Here is a 6000-nt window from a genome sequence, read left to right as displayed (position 1 = left end):
TCACAGTTCACTTGTTAGGATGTTGATAAGCATCTTGATTCAACTTTTGTGTTATTTTCCCTCTTCAGTTCTGTTGGGATCCTGGTTCTGATTGGGTCCTGGTAGGTTCAGATTATAGGAAGCCTGGTGTATTTTTGTCCCTGATGTTTATTAGCCCTATGTGCATGCCTACATACAGAGGATTATTACAAAGATCCTCTAAGTCGTGTCCAACTCTTGCGACCCCATGGACTGTAGCCCACCAGGCTCCTCTTCTTCTGTGCATGGGATTTTCCAGGCAAGTATATTGGAGTGGGTTGCCATTTCCTTCTCCAGGGGATCTTCCCGACCCAGGGATTGAGCCCAGATCTCCTGCATATCAGGTGGAGTCTTTACCGACTGAGCCACCAGAGAAGCCCCAAAGATGATGACTTCGAGGATTAGAGAAGCTGAAAAAACGCCCTAAAGTTTCACAGTGAGCTAACAGAAAAAAACCAGAACAAATAGCAAACGTGCTTCACTTTGCTGGTCCTTCCTACCCCGCAGGAGCTGGGACAGCGCCCAGGGGGCACAGGCGGGAAGGCGCTGCGGCCCAGCACTTGCCGGGTAGGAAGGACCAGCAAAGTGATCGAGAGGCCCTGGAAGAGAGGATGGAGCCGGCCTAGCAGCCAGCCGGCAGGAACCTGGCCAGGCGGCGCCACCCGGCCAGCGAGCCTGCGCAGAGCTCGGTGTGGGCCCTGACGCCGCCGCCGCACCGCGCATGCTCCTACCTGGCCAGGCGCGCGCCGGCAGGGAGGAGGGGGCCCACCCTCGGCCCCGCCCCGTCACTCTCGGCCCCCGCCCCCGCCGCCGAGGCCCCGCCCCCTCGCCGTGCGCGTCCCGTCCGGCGGCCCTCGCGCCCAGGCCCCGCCCCCGCCCTGGGCCCCGCCCCCAGCCTCGGCCTGGTCCCGCCCCTCCGCGTCCCCGCCGCGCTTCCGCCGAATCCCGGCTCGCGCGGGCCCCTAGCACTCTGCCAGGCCCCGCCCCCAGGCCTCAGCCCCGCCCCCGCCCCGCGTCCGTCCCCCGGGCTTCCCGCGCTCCCTCGGCGCTGCGTGGTCCTGTGCTCTGAGCTCCTTGCGGTTGGCGGCTTAGGCAGCGCGGTGAGTTGTCTGGGTCACCTCCCGCCAAAGTTCGGGGCTCTTCCCGGGGAGAGCAGGCGTCTGCAGCCCGTGGGGCAGTACACCCCCAGTGGTCCTCCGGGCCCTCCCCCCGTCCCCCCTTGCCATGGTGGTGGGGCCCGCTCGGACCTCGAGCCGCCCCTTGCTGGCCCCAGGAGCGACCAGGTGTGCCCAGGGGTACCCAGCCTTCTCCCAGCCTGGGGCTCTTCCACCAAGTAGGATGACAGTGGCCTGGCCTGGGAGTTGTGCTGCTCCTGCCAAACCTCTAGTTGGTCAACACCTGCAAAGCCCTCCTCTTCTGCACTGCTCCCCAGCCTTCTGTTCCCAGGAAGCTTCCGGGAGGCCCTTAGCAAACCGCCCGTGCAGAGCTCTCACGTCCTGTTCCTTGGTGTGAGAGGAGGGCTGGTCTTTGTATACACTGTGCCCTTATTTGCGTCTGTAAACACTAACACGTGGAGTGACCAGGTGGAAGCTTGAGAGCCACATACACTGGGCATGGTAATTCCCAAGTAGGCAATAAACACAGCAGGGCATTTCTCAACTGTATTCCTCACTCCCTGCGCTCATGATGAAGCTAAGCGTGGTCTTTCTCTCCGTGTCTCAGCTCCTGGCTGATTTTGTTCTGGAAGCACGTTTTGTATTCGTGAGCACAGCTTTGGCTGGGTTGGGTGGATGGTCATCAGGCAGAGGGAGACTTATTTGCCCAGAGAAGGGTCACCGCTGCTATTTGCAGAAGAACATGGAGTTGTTGAACATAAAGAGCTAAGGGTTAGACTGGCCTTTAACTCGGCTCCCTCCCTCAGAGTATCTCAGCCAGGTGCTCCTCTTCATCTCCCAGCTCAGGACGTGATGCTGGGCGGGGGCTGTGTTGCTCTTATGAGTCCCCCAGTGCAGAAAACACTCAGGGAGGTAGAGAAGACATCACAAAGCTTAGCACACCCTGGGGGCGAACGTCTTTAGGAAAAGGATGTCAGAGCTGCCGCCTCCCACACCCAGCTGGTGGTTGATAACCTGTTAACTCAAGCTTGTCCCAGGAGGCAGCGACACCAAGTCCACACTTGCTGAGGTCCAGAGCCTGCGAGGAGAGCTGGCCTGGCTCTGGGAGGCGTTTCACTTCTCCTTGGATTCTTGGTTTGAGTTCGGATTTGAGTGGGAGAGTCATGTCTCCTACAGTCTGGGGGCAGGGTGAAGCAGGCCTCAAGGGCAGAGCTATACGAAGGTACTTTTCTCAGTGAGCATTCTTTCCATTAAAACAAATCTGTATCACACAAACTAGACCTAACTAGTGTTATTAGATGCTGCTTTAAAAAGACCTCACTGTTGGAGATCCAGGTTTAAAGAAATAAAAGCCCCAGGGGTGGACACAGTGGTTAACGTCTTACTCTTGTTCAGCTGTGAAGGTTCTTAAACCTTTCTTTTCCAGTCTGTTCTGGTCTCGCTTGAGTACCAGTGGATCCTCACCTGGGCCTTATCTTCAGCTCAGGCCTGCACTTCCACGGTTTCCCTTACTGGTGTCTCATTCAGGGCCCCTCCATCCTTCCTGCGAGGAGGAGGGGGAGGCAGGCCTGAGGAAGAGCATTCCTATGGACTTCCTCCTCCAGGCCTCTCCTCCTGCTTTCTCAGAAACACCAAACAGTTTGCAGTTCTCAGTATTTTTTAATAAACTTCCAAATTGTCTTTATCCTTATTTTGCAGAGGACAAACATTTAGAGGCCAGTGATTCAAACCAAGACTGTTGTATTCAACTCCCTTTTTGGGGGGCAGCAATGCCATTTTCAGCTTATATTCTCCTTTGTAGGAAAAGCAGGAAGCAAAACAGTGATTTCTGAATTCTCTTTGCCAGTAAATCCTCTCCCTGGGCCTCCCTGATAGCTCAGTTGGTAAAGAATCCGCCTGCAGTGCGGGAGACCCCGGTTCGATTCCTGGGTCAGGAAGATCCCCTGGAGAAGGGAAAGGCTACCCACTCCAGTATTCTGGCCTGGAGAATTCCATGGACTGTGTAGTCCATGGGGTCGCAGAGAGTTGGGCACAACTGAGAGACTGTCACTTTCACTCACTTTGCCAGCAGTGATCTGTTAACGTTATCGCCAGGTTTGTTTTCACTCTGACCCTGCCTGCCTTCCTGGCCTCAGTGTAAAGTTCCTCTTTTCTGGCCACTTTCCCCGAGGCTTCTGACATCCTGTGGGACCTCTGGGTGCTTGAGGCTTGTGTCTGGGGCTCCTTTGGCTCCTGTCACAGTCCCCTCTGACCCCTGTTTCCTGCGTAGTTTCTGGTACAACTGTTAGCTGAACGAGCTTGGGTCTTACCACAGATTATCACTTAAATGAAACCTGAAGATTTAAAAATCAGAGACATATAAACATACAATATTGGGTTGGCCAAAAAAATGTTCAAATGAGCTTTTTGGCCAACCCAGTATTACCATTGGAATAAAGTGACCTTTTCATATGTACTCATGGTAAATGAACCAAGCCAGTGCCCATTCTTGGTCTGAAAGTGTTCGTGGTTTATCTGGGTGAGGGAAGGAGGTTTGAGCTCTGCGGGGTGGCTAGTTTTCACTTGTTTGACATCAGTTTTCCCACTCCATTAGCTCTGGAGGCCTGACTTGGGCATGTTGTTGTTTAGTCATTAAGTCATGTCTGACTCTTTGTGACCCCATGGACTGTAGCCCGCCAGCCTCCTCTGTCCATGGGATTTCCTAGGCAAGAATAATAGAGTGGGTTGCCATTTCCTTCTCCAGGAATCTTCCCAATCTAGGGATTGAACCTGCATCTCCTGCACTGGCAGGTGGATTCTTTACCACTGAGCTACCAGGGAAGCCCTGTATTCGGCTTCGGTAGATGAACGTTTGACATCCACCGTTGGAGACAAAATACTGCAAGATGTGTGTTCTGCGGCATTTGGGTAACTGCTGCTTATCTGCTGGTCAGTGGGAAGAAATAGTCTAGTTTTCTTTTAAATTTTCTTAAAATAACAGTGTTGTTCAGTCACAAAGTCATATCCAATTCTTTGCAACCCCATGAACTGCAACACTTAAACTTACTATGTAGGAGGGTTGTAAGGTTTGGTGAAAGCCACGTCAAGAATATATGGGATCCAGTGAATGTCTTACTCCTTTATATCACTGTTAAAATGAATCACTTAAGGAAAGGAATGAAGCATTTTTGTGACATTTTGTAACCTTTGAAGGAACCAGAGTGGTTTTGGCAGACGTGGCTCATGTATAAATGGGTCACAGACAGTGTCATGTCAGAGTGCTCGGAATCCTTGGCAGTTAAGCCGGTCTGTGGCTGCCACCCTCATGATGCCTGCTCCAGCTGAACATCTAAACACATAGGCTGCCCCAGGGGCCACTGACACAACAATGACATCCTGTGTGTGTGTGTGTGCGCTAAGTCGCTTCAGTCATGTCTGACTCTTTCCAACCCCATGGACTGCAGACCACCAGGCTCCTCTGAGCATGGGATTCTCCAGGCAAGAATACTGGAGCGGGTTGCCATTTCCTGCTCCAGGGGATCTTCCCAACCCAGGGATCAAACCTGTGTCTCTTATGTCTCCTGCATCGGCAGGCGGGTTCTTTTCTACTCAGGCCACCTAGGAAGCCTGTGACATCCTTGGCTGTGTGCTAAGTGGCCATGTGGACACTTGTTTCTGATACCACAAGTTGTTTTCAGTTAGATTGAAGGCTTAGCAGAGGAGTAGGGGTCGCCAGGCCTCACGTCCTCTTGGTATACCCCATCTCCCCAACCTGGAGTAAACTCATGTGGCCTGTGACACAGCTGTGATAAAACCAGTTACAAATTCTGCAGAAACATTTTCTTAGTGTTGTTAAATTTGTTGTCATGTGTGTATGTGTGTGGCCATGAGACGAATTGTGAGAGAGCAATAAACGCCTAGCATGCTTGCTCTCCTACTTGGAAAATTTTCTTGTTAGAATAATTTCCTACCTGGAACACTTGTGAAGTCAGCAGAGTATCAGCCAGGCTCTGCTGCCCATTCCCAGAAGTCTAGGGGTGAAACTGAATGCGCAGTCCACCAATGGCACGACTCGTAAAAGCCAGCACTTGTTAAATCTATTTGTTTTTATTATAGACATCGATCTGCCAGTCGCAATAATGCATTTATGGACATTTTTCTGCAAGCACAGCGCTGGTGGCAGTTTTTACTGACAAATTGAGTCATATGGATAGTAGTTTAGAAAACTCTTACCTTATTGACGGATCGGGCAATTCCAGCCTTGGATGTTCAGAGGTTTTAGCTGGGTGGGAGGGGGAACTGAATCTCAGGGCAGAATATGGGACAAGACATTTAAATGTTGTACTTTAATTAAAAAGAAAAAAAACTAGTAGTTATCTCTCATTTGTTTTTTAAACTTTGAGCTACAGGTTACCCCCCAAACCAAAGGCCTGTGAGGGGCTGAGGGTGTCCCCTTCAGATCCGGCCCTCTTGTTGGAGTCAGAAGAGCTGCCTCTGAAACGTGGGCTTCGTTGCTCCCCTTGAAGTGGGACATTCATGACCTGTAGCAGAGCATTTCTCAGAGGTGGTCTGAGCCCTGCTGGTCTCAGAATTACCGAGGGTGCTGGTTAAAAAGGAGATGATTATTGGATCAGAACCCAGGAGGCTGTGTTTCTGCAAGCTCGCCAGGGGACCCTAATGTTTGAGCATCTCCAGGGCAGTCTTTAGGGTCTCCACCACCCCCCTTATCTCGGTGGAGAAGAGCTCTCTGGCCGACACAGGCTCCGCTCTCCCCTCCCAGATGGGTCCACCCGCAGCCGGCATCATTGTTCTAAGTCGCCTGTGCTTATGGATCTGTGTATGGTTTTGTAAGTCCTCAGAGACATGTGAATCTCTTCGAATTGCAAAC

At 52.2% G+C, this 6000-nt stretch overlaps 1 protein-coding gene across 1 annotated transcript in view; it reads left to right on the top strand.

The window, feature by feature from the left end:
• The first annotated feature begins 1043 nt into the window (after positions 1-1043).
• The window catches only part of MGMT (O-6-methylguanine-DNA methyltransferase), a 278608-nt gene continuing 273651 nt past the window's right edge, over positions 1044-6000 (top strand). The window contains exon 1 of the mRNA XM_081573015.1: positions 1044-1118. The gene's annotated coding sequence lies outside the window, so the exon portion shown is untranslated. The remainder of the gene's footprint in view (positions 1119-6000) is intronic.

The sequence above is a fragment of the Giraffa tippelskirchi genome, chromosome 2, assembly GCF_054371585.1.
Source record: "Giraffa tippelskirchi isolate mGirTip1 chromosome 2, T2T-mGirTip1v1.2.pri, whole genome shotgun sequence".
In the NCBI taxonomy this organism is placed as follows: domain Eukaryota; kingdom Metazoa; phylum Chordata; class Mammalia; order Artiodactyla; family Giraffidae; genus Giraffa; species Giraffa tippelskirchi.
This window is presented reverse-complemented; position numbering and strand designations above follow the sequence as displayed.